Raw genomic sequence first — 10,830 nt, 5'->3', positions numbered from 1 at the left:
AGAGGCACGTACTTAAATAAATACTTTTTTATTTCTCTTCAGCCGTGGGGCACGCCTTCCCCGTGTCCCACAGGCCCAACACAGTCCCAAATACACTCCCAATTAGCACAACAAACCACACTTCTTCTTCTCTCACCACTCCACCACAAGCTTTGTCCTCCTTCCTCCCAACTCTGGCTCCCCGAGTGGTGGTGGCATGCCCTTTTTATATCCCACCCGGAAGCGGTCCAGGTGCTTGGCCACCTGGTCCTAATTGCCCTTCCGGGTGGGGCTGAAGGTATGACCAGCCAGGCTGTTGACTCCACGCAGCTCCCCCTGGCGGCCATCCGAGCCCCCAACCAGGCTGTGGAGGACTCCATCTCCCATGGAGCCATGGTTGGGGAATCATTGGCCGCCAGGGAGGCTGCCACCAAGCGTCCCGGGGGAGGTATTGAACAGTCCATGGCTGCTCCCCCCGGAACAGATGTAGCAGAGGCGTCCCTGCCGGGCATGGGACCCAGCTGTCCTTTACAATAGAAAGGCTTTAACATTAAGTTGGTTCTCTGGAACTAGTTTAGATACGAAAGATAAGATGTTGCAGAAACTAAAGTAAAATGCAAAGTTTGCAAAAAGACGCAAGCAGTTAAAAGTGGCAGAACATCCAATTTATTTCAGCAATTAGAAACAGCGGAATGTAGAGAAAAGCCAAGCAAAATGACACCTTTTATTGGCTAACTAAAAAGATTACAATATGCAAGCTTTCGAGGCAACTCAGGCCCCTTCTTCAGGCAAGAATGGAACCTGTGTAGAAAAGCAAAATTAAAGCCTGTCCAAACAACAGCTCCCGATTATTCTTAAGATTTGCTTCAGCATGGACCATGCAAGCGGTGTTTCCTGTTATATATCCCAACACACTGCATGATTACATTTGGAGCACAGTAAGTCTTGCTTGAGTTTGAGGGAAGAAAACACTGGAGTTGTCTATTACGCCTGAGGCTACAATGGGTACAAGAATACGCAGGCTATTTGTTATAGGCAGTTGGAGGGCTATCAGAGTGCACTTGAAAAAGAGATTCTTGTACAGATGGCGAGCACCAGAGATCAGTAGTTACTGTATAGTAGAAGAAGTTGGCTGGTGTGCTCTGCAAGCTAAGCTGTTTGTTTAAGAAGAAAAAAAAATCATCTGGTAAAGGCATGTCATAGTTATATGGAAAGTGAGGGCTACAAACATGAAAAAAATCAAAAAGAAAACTCCAGAAAATGTAAGGAAAAGTCACTGTCAGTGATGTGAAAGTAATATAGAGGTCAAAAGGAAAAAGCTTGATGGCTGCAAAAGTAAAAACAAATTACATAAACACATGCACATTAAGACATGTTCTTATTTTTTACCTTTTCTCATTAACAATAAAAATATGTAAGATTTTGTATTTCTAGGAAGGATGCAGATGTATTTGTCAGTTAGCAAAACGAGGACAACCTTTTCATTTTGTGGTTTTTTATTTTATTTGGAAGTGATTCCTGTGTTAATTTAATAAATCGCAAATAAATAAATCCTCCATAAGTATAAAAAAAAATGGAGATTTTATTTTTTTGCATATCGTACAGCCTTATCTATAGGTTCAACCCATCTAAGCAAATATACCCTCATAACTGAATGAGCTACCATTCTATTATAGTTTCTCATACCACCTGTGGCACTATGTAAAGAAATATTGCTAGGAAGTGTAATATATGTTGAGTAGTTAAGGGACCTTGAAATAATGCTAAAATTAACCAAGCACTTTAAACAACCAAGCAGTCTATGCCTCATAAAACACCCAGGTTTGCTTTAAGAAACATGTGCTGCACTACTTGAAAATGTAACAGAAGAGCACAGTTGACTAGGATCTAATTTACTCAAAGGCATCAGTGGCCATGTAATGTTTATGACAATAACTGCAAGTTAAGCATCCCTCAATGAATAACTCTGCCACAAAACTAAAACAGTGGACATGATTTGAAGTTTTGCAAGTGTGTAACATGCTATAATGCAGGGCTGACTGACAGCTGCCTGAGAGACTATATCATAAATGTCTATCACAGAGGTCTCCAGTCTCAATTCTGGAAAGTTTCACTCTCAGAATTTCTGTTATTGCAGATTTTGTTTTCTTAAGATTTCATTAAGGCACTGGTTCTCACTCTTGTTCCTGGAGTGCCAAAATACCTACTGTTTTTTTTACTGATGAGAAGCCAGTTAACACAAGCTAAAACAAAACTGTTTAGGTCTTAACTTTTGTTACCTTACTAATATTAATAACTACTTTAGTATTTCTTAAACTTTTAAAACTAAAATGTTCACAAATGTAACTGCTTCCTGTTTGCTTAAGCTGCAGTCAGATAACAAACAAACCAACAGCTCAGTAGTTAAATTGCACCTGTGCCTGTTGATCATAAAATATCTTCTTTATTGAGGTACTTGAAGATAGGTGAAGAAGCAAGAAGTGCCAATCTGTGTTGATCCAAGAAAACCTTTTATCCAGTGGTTTTCAAGTCCAGTACTTGGGGAAACCCATGGCTTCAGGTTTTTATATCAGCCAATTTTACCATCAGTGCATCATCATCTCGTTATTTAGTTACCTGTCTTACAAATATTTCTAAGAAATCAACAAATGTTTACATTTCTTTTGACATTTTCTTTCACAATATACCTTTTCTATACAGTTAGCTCCCTTAGCTGTTTCCAAATGCTGATGATTAGCAACAAAAGTGCAGACACGGGTAAAAACAATACTGAAAGCTAAAGGGAAGCAATTTCTTCACTGCCATTTTTACTTCAATGCGTTGCTTGGACATGAAAGTAAGAATTATACTCTACTCTGTACATGGATATGGCAATACTGTCTGCTCATTAAGAAATGTTTCCTGAAAATCAGAAGATGAAGAAGACAAGTTAATATTACCCTCAAGTAACTGTCCTCCTTTAGCATTTAGTGAGACACTGATAGTGGCTGGAATAAAAATCCACAGAAACAGGAGGGTCTCTGGACTGAACTGCCTTATGACATCCTTGGAAACAAAAAACTCTGCAATTTTGTAAACACCTGACAAAGAAGGATAAGAATGATAGCAATGTATAGAATTAAATACCTTGCTCCATTAACAGCAGGAACTAACTTGTAATGTGGAGATTTGTTGGAGAAAAACTAGCAACCAGCTGCTTCATCACTAGAAACCACTGTATCCTTCTAGGAGAGAGACTTGAGGAGCCTGGTCTATCATGTGGAGACGAAATGCTCCACTTTCTGTCTAACAACAGAGCTGGAATATAAAAACTCAAAAACAGTTGTTCCTAAATGCTAAGATAATTGACTTACATGAAGTTGTGTGTTAAACTGAAGTGTTCAAGGACAGCTCACTATGCACCTAGTGCTTTCAGGCTACTTTTTGCAGCCACAAGAGTGCATTACTTGTCAGTATTTTTTAATAATGTAAGAAACAGCTTCCATGAGAGTTAGCAACCCAGTCCATTCCCACTCTTAATAATCCTTCACACACTGTATCAAAAACAGCACCAAATTTAGACATAATGATCCTTAGTGTGCTATGCTCAACAGCACTACTGTACTATAAGGTTCTGTGTCCACTAATTCACAATACACTTTGTCTTAACATTTGAGTAGAACTGTCTATCGAGCCATCAGAGTATAAAACAGTCTAGGAGTTCTTAAACTTTTTAAAGTGAGGACCCAAACAAGAAAGTTGATACCATACTAGGACCCAGAAAGAAGATTACTACCATAATGTCACCAAAGTCTCAAATTCAAATATATAATAAACTACATTCAATTGTTTCCTTTTTTGCTCAAATATTATTAGAAGAGAAAAATGGAAAGCAAATGTATTGCTAATAAAGGAATAAAAAGTCAGAATTACAATGGCACCAAACTTTAGAATTTTCATAGGAAATGTAATGAATTACTTCATGAGGTCAATGTACATAATAAACAAGAACAGTTGCGTTAGATATTTGAAATTATTAAAATGTAAGCTTCAATTTAAATGTTTAAAGTCTAAATAGTCTAGGTTGTAATAGAAATTTGTGTTTTTCACCCTGTGACAGAGATTCAATTAGGGTAGATGCTGTGGAGAATCAGCCCCGGCACAGACAGGAAGACACTGATGGTTCAAGCACACACACGTTTATTTACACTATTTACAAATGAATAAAGTACCGCATACAACCCAGTGTCTCAAACACCAAACACCCTCAAGTCCGGGCTTTTCCAAAGTCCCGCCTTCACTGCCTCCACTCCTCTCCTCCGAGCTTCGTCATCTTCCACCCGACTCTGGCTGACGACTGGAGGGAGACGGCCCCTTTTATTCCCACTCGGACATGCTCCAGGTGCTCCCTAATGAGCTTCCTGCGGCACTTCCTGGTGTGGTGGAAGTGCCGCATGAGCACCCGGAAGCACTCCGGGTGTCCCTGGTATTTCTTCCGCCACACCTGAAGTGCTGACGTCCAGGGCTCCTTACTTGTTTGGTCGTCCCCTGGTGGTGGCCACGGGCCCCCATAAGGTTGAGCTTCCATGCTCCATTCCCGTGGCCACCATACAAACCAGGGCGGCTGCCCTCTTGTGGTCCGGGGGAGGTATTGTCCCTCTCTTGGTCCTTCTAGGCGTCCTGGCTGGGCACAGCCCCCAGCCGCCCACCACAAAGCCTAATAAAGGTTCAGAAATATAAAATAACATATTCATAATCTCTGACCTTGAAATAGTGTAAAACAATACCCCACATGCTTGTGTTTGAAACATATCATTTTTAACCTTCTGGGGGTGGCAATTAGAGGGCTAGGACCAATGGTGAAGAATCAAATGTCAAAAATATTATATTTGTGATGAGCAATTTTGAAACAGCCCAAAATAACACTCCACTTGCTTTTATTACAAATTCCATTTTTTTTTTCTAATTTTTGTGAAAAGCAGTAAATCTGACCCCACATATTTCATTCCCTGTGTTTGGTTGATGTGGCATTCACAACTTCAATTTCTTCTGATTATTTTTGCTGCTGACACTCATTGGTTTACTCTTTATCATACAAGTGTAATTTAGCACAAGATATAGTCCAAACATGTCCAAAATAATTAGGATTGTGTTGGGCCTATAGGGCCAAAACTGAGGGTATGGGGCAAAAAAGCTTGATGTCGTCCAACAGTATATCATATGTGGGAGTTTTCTCGTACCGGTTAAGACAGGAGGCCCAGACAGGAAAAAGGAATATCTAATCTTATGTTGCATTATTTGTTTTTTTAAACAACAATTTTCAAATGAGCTCCACCATTCTTTTTCTCCTTTAACTGCTCCAGTTAGGGGTTGCCACAGCAGATCATCTTCTTCCATATCTTCCTGTCCTCTACATCATACTCTGTTACACCCATTACCTTTATGTCTTCTCTCACCACATCCATAAACCTTCTCTTAGGACTTCCTCTTTCTGGCAGCTCTATTCTTAACATCCTTTTCCCAATATACCCATTATCTCTCCTCTGCACATGTCCAAACCAACGCAATCTTGTCTCCAAACCGTTAATAATTCTATTTTCTAAATGAAGGCACAAATACTTAAACAAAACCCAGTTTTCATTTAACAATTTAATAAAACTGAGCAAAATAGTAGCAAAACCATTCCTAAAAAATGTACGGACTACTTGCATTTTAAATGGTGACAGGATAAATTTTGAATCATTTGGTGAACTATGCAGTTTAAAATATTTAAAGCTTCACTAACATCGCGCTAAATGTCCACAACATGTGCCAACCTTTGTATATTTTGTGGTTTTCGTAACAGTTCTCAAAGGTCCAACAAACGCATCCTTCACACTACCAGTAGATTGAACTTTATATAGAACCATTTATTTTAAACATTGTTAGCTCGTTAAACTTAGTAAAAAAAATCTGTTAAATGTTTAGATTGATTGTATGAAGTGCACTAAACGAACGACGAAGCACCGACCGTTTTGTCCATGGCCCCTGAAGATACTTTTAGAACTACAGTATAGAACATGAGTTTATATAACCCAACCCTATTCACTCGCCCTTCATAACATCTCGAAAATAGTTACATTCGTGTGCCGCTTCTGTTATTTTCACTTCGATATTTCACATCGCGCGATCTCTTCAGAAAGCGGTGAATGAGCGCGACTCAAAATCTCGAGATAAAAAATAATAATAATAAATCACGTCGCTCGCGTTGGTACCTGGGAAGGCGGGATTTTTTTATTCTGGAAGGAGCGACATGCTCAAGGGTTCATAAATTGAAGGCCTTCGAGTCGTGAGTATTGGGCAGTTGTAATAGTAATTTCATTACTTGTAATTAAATGTTCATTTCTTTTTTTTTTTTTTGTAAAAACATTTATTTGCGTGAGTTGCATCTTTGTCCAGAGTCCAATTTAAATCCTACTTTAAAAAAAAAAAAAAACAGCCTGTTTAGACAGGGGGCGATGTTCAAACCATTTCTCCCATCAGAGTTAACTTGGCTGGCCGGACTGCAAACAACTAAACCCCCACGAGTTGTAAGTTTGTTGCGTACTCGCTTGATTTATGCAAGCCGTAATACGTGCCTTGTGTTATGTCACTGAAATTGATCAATATTTTTAAAGAAATCAACATTTTGGCCCTTTGAGGCTGCAAAGTGGTTGCACTGTTTTCGGACAGTTTTATTTTCACTGCTGTGTAGTGTTAGGATGAAGAGATACTGCTTTGTTAAATTGCCGTTTATGACGAGAATAAAGCAGACATTTCCACTTTATTGTCATTTATGTCGAGATTGAAATCGACATTTCCACATTATTCTCGCCGTTTATGTCGAGATTAAAGTCGACATGTTGACTTTATGCCCGTAGTTTATTTTGTCATTAAAGCAGAACTTCGTAAACTTCAACCTAAAATAAAAGTTTAATTTACTAGATTTTCTCAAACCCCGTTATAACTTAATGTAGCACACTAAATGCTTTGTGTTAAGTGTTATCCGACCCATATTAATCGGTAAATGCTCTTAAACGGACGCAAGCAGAATACATTCACTTCATGATATTCCTGCTCTCTGACCATTTAGAATGCAAAGATAAATACTTGATATTATTTTAATGATGAAATGCGTTAAAGCATGTATTAAACGTGCACGGTAGCGTGGTGGTAGTGCTGCTCCCTCGCAGTACGGGTAGGGTTCCCAGACATCCCTTATATACGGGACATGCCCCATATTTGATAATTTTGTCCGCTGTTCCGTAGTGACCTTTCAGGGGCACCAAATGTCCTGTATTTAGTTCATTTTCAAATTTCGTAATAAAAATATATTTTTACCACCTTCTTACGGTACTTAGTTGTAACTTTATAAGTAATTATACTTTCTTTTCTCAGATTCTCTTGATGAAAATAACCCAAATGCAACGAGGAAACTAGTGTTTGCTGCCTGTTTGCAACTTGTTCAGTTGCTATGGTTGGCTGAGGACAGCGACACTGTTACCGTTTTGCTCTCCAGCCGCGCTGCTGTGCAGTTCTGTATCAGCATTGCAACGTACAGTACAGTACAGTGTCAACAAAGTGTGCTGTTACTACTTGCCACGGCCCACTTTTTTTCTAACTGCCTGTATTAAAAAATGATAATATTTCCCTGTTGTCTGTATTAAATAAATATTTTCAAATGATTTCACTTTTACAGAATTTTTTTAGCTTGTATGAAGTAATTTTCAAATGATTTTACTTTTGTTTTCCTCATAACCCATTAAAATCCTTTCTTTATGTTTTTAACTTATGTCTCTACTTTTATATAATATATTGGTCTGGGTGTGTAGGGGACATATATAAATTTATATATATATATATATATATATATATATATATATATATATATATATATATATATATATATATATATATATATATATATATATATATATATATATATATATATATATAATTTATATATATATATATATATATATATATTTATATATATATATATATATAAAATATAGTAATATAAAGAGAGATTTTATGAGTGTCCCGTATTTCTAATTTTCTAATTTGGCAACTGTAAGTAAGGGTCCGAAGATGTACGTTCAGTGTACAGAACCTTTATGGCAGGTGTGACGAGGCTCCAAAAAGTTGGATGTATGAATGGGTATCGCACTGGTTTAACTGAAATATTGTGTAAATGTTAGGTTCGTGAGCTGGTGGTCGGAGACACGAACACAGAGTTCAGTGGATGTTCTTCTGAGCGGGCTTTCTTTATTGCATGCAGGCTTTCTCTATCTGATGTACCAAACCCCCAGTTCTTATCCTTCCTTTTTCTTTCTCCAAATAACCAATCACCACACGATAAACGTCTTTGTGAAAGTAAAACTAGCTATAAACTTGGGACACAGAGTGTTTGGAACTTTGAAAAATCTTCGTTATACATGTTTAATTATGCCAGCCATTCAGGGTTGCATACATGCTTTAATGTATTTCATCATGAAAATCATATCAAGTATTTATCTTAAAATTATAAATGTTCAGAGAGCAGGAATATCATGACATAAATATATTTTGTGTGGCGATCGCTGCCTGCGCCTCCTCTCAGTACAAGAAGAAGTCAGTTTAAGAAGCACGTACTGATTAATATGGCTCGGGGAACACTTAACACAAAGCATTTAATGTGCTGCATTACTTATGACGAGTTTTTGAAATCTTAGTAAATGATACGTTGATTTTAAGATGAAGTTTATGATGTTCTACTTTAATGGCAAAATAAACTACGAGAATAAAGTCAACATGTTGACTTTATTCTTGACATACACTTTTTTTTTTCACTGTGTCCGTATTTTTTTCTTCTCCATGGCCCTAATTCGTTTCCCTAGGCCTGAGCAAGGGCAGAGAGTGACAGAGAGAAATTGCCTCTAGAAATGCTTTTAGTATTTGAATTTTGGGCAATCCTGCTACACATTCAAGGCAATAAAGGGCTTGCTTTTTTTATGCCGGTGAACTAGAGATAAAATGCATGATTTGTGCTCACTATGAGAGTGCGAAGTGGAGACAAACCAAATGTCTGTTAGGTAGCTGATATTTTTTATGCAGTGCCAGAAACAGTCGTTATAAAATATGGGACGCTTTGTGTTTATCCTCGGCTTGTTAGGCTCATAGCTACAGTTTTTAATCCAGTCATTATTTTTCTGACCAAGCATATTCAGGTCAAGGTAACTGGGAGTTGGTTACTATCCTGGCTGCGGTTGCACTGGATGAAAGGCAGGATCTAAACTGCAATAGGTTACCAACCTCCGACCATGATTGATTCTGGTATTGAGTCAGGGCCATCTTAATAGCATTATAGGCCCCCGGTCAAAGCAGTGCACTGGGGCCCCTACCTACACAACCACTCAGGAAGTCACAACATACATACATTTGTGTGGGGCCCCCGGGCAACTGCCCAGTGTGCCCATGCGTTAAGACGGCCCTGCATTTAGTGTTTCAAAATTTAAAAAACCGTTAATGTTTTCAAGCATAAGACAATTCTCTCTAGTCATACGGCATTCAATGTTTTAATGGAATTGCATATTAAATTACTGAAAACAAATTGTCAAACATTAAATTTGTATTGTATATTGTGTTTTTTGAATCCAAAGTAATGTTCATTATTTGAATGATAGAGGAGATAATGTGATTCTATCTCTAGTTATGACTAATGGAGTTACAGTCGGTCCAATTCAGTGACTAATTCTGCATTTATACAAAGGCATATGCAATAGCAAACTATGACCACTTAAGTGTTACTTATGCCATAATGTGTTAATTAATTTGAAAATAACACAGCAAAGGAAGTTTTATTGGAATTCTGAAATAATACAGTGGAACCTCGGTTCACGACCATAATTTGTTCCAAAAGTCTGGTCGTAAACCAATTTGGTCGTGAGCCGAAGCAATTTCCCCCATAGGATTGTAAGTAAATACAATTAATCCGTTCCAGACGGTATGAACTGTATGTAAATAAACTTTTTTAAAGATTTTTAAGCACAAATATAGTTAATTACACCATAGAATGCACATTGTAATAGTAAACTAAATGTAAAAACATTGAATAACACTGAGAAAACCTTGCACAACAGAGAAAACTAACATTGCAGGAGTTCACGCTATAGCCGTATGACCCGATCGCTGTATAAACACTTTTTTTTTTAATGAGTTTTAAGCACAGGGGAAAAAAAAGGAATATTTGAACAAATCTGAACTTTATTTAAAAACCAACCACAAGCAACCAAGAAAGTAACATTGCAGCAGTTCGCGCTATAGCCTTACAACCCGATCGCTGTATAAACCCTTTTTTTTTAAATGAGTTTTAAGCACAGGGGAAAAAAAAGGAACATTTGAACAAATCCGAACTTTATTTAAAAACCAACCACAAGCAACCAAGAAAGTAACATTGCAGCAGTTCGCACTATAGCCTTACAACCCGATCGCTGTATAAACGCTTTTTTTTTAAATGAGTTTTAAGCACAGGGAGAAAAAAAGGAACATTTGAACAAATCCGAACTTTATTTAAAAACCAACCACAAGCAACCAAGAAACTAACATTGCAGCAGTTCGCGCTATAGCCTTACAACCCGATCTCAGGGAAAAAAAAAATTGAACATTTGAAAAATCCGTAACTTAATAAACAACCAAGAAAAGTAACAATGCAACAATTCACGCTATAAACCGAAAAATTAACATTTGAAAAATCCGTAATACAAAAACTAACCATAAACCACCAAGAAAACTAACCTTGAATGAGTCGAGTTCTGGCATGAAGTGAGGAGGAACTGGGTGGAGAGGAGGTTACAGTGCTTAGAAGCCATGGTT

General features: G+C 37.7%; 1 protein-coding gene across 1 annotated transcript in view; it reads left to right on the top strand.

The window, feature by feature from the left end:
- The first annotated feature begins 6,244 nt into the window (after positions 1-6,244).
- m1ap (meiosis 1 associated protein) overlaps positions 6,245-10,830 on the top strand; it is a 140,148-nt gene continuing 135,562 nt past the window's right edge. The window contains exon 1 of the mRNA XM_028803049.2: positions 6,245-6,286. The gene's annotated coding sequence lies outside the window, so the exon portion shown is untranslated. The remainder of the gene's footprint in view (positions 6,287-10,830) is intronic.

The sequence above is a fragment of the Erpetoichthys calabaricus genome, chromosome 5 (genome assembly GCF_900747795.2).
Source record: "Erpetoichthys calabaricus chromosome 5, fErpCal1.3, whole genome shotgun sequence".
Taxonomy (NCBI): Eukaryota; Metazoa; Chordata; class Cladistia; order Polypteriformes; family Polypteridae; genus Erpetoichthys; species Erpetoichthys calabaricus.
This window is presented reverse-complemented; position numbering and strand designations above follow the sequence as displayed.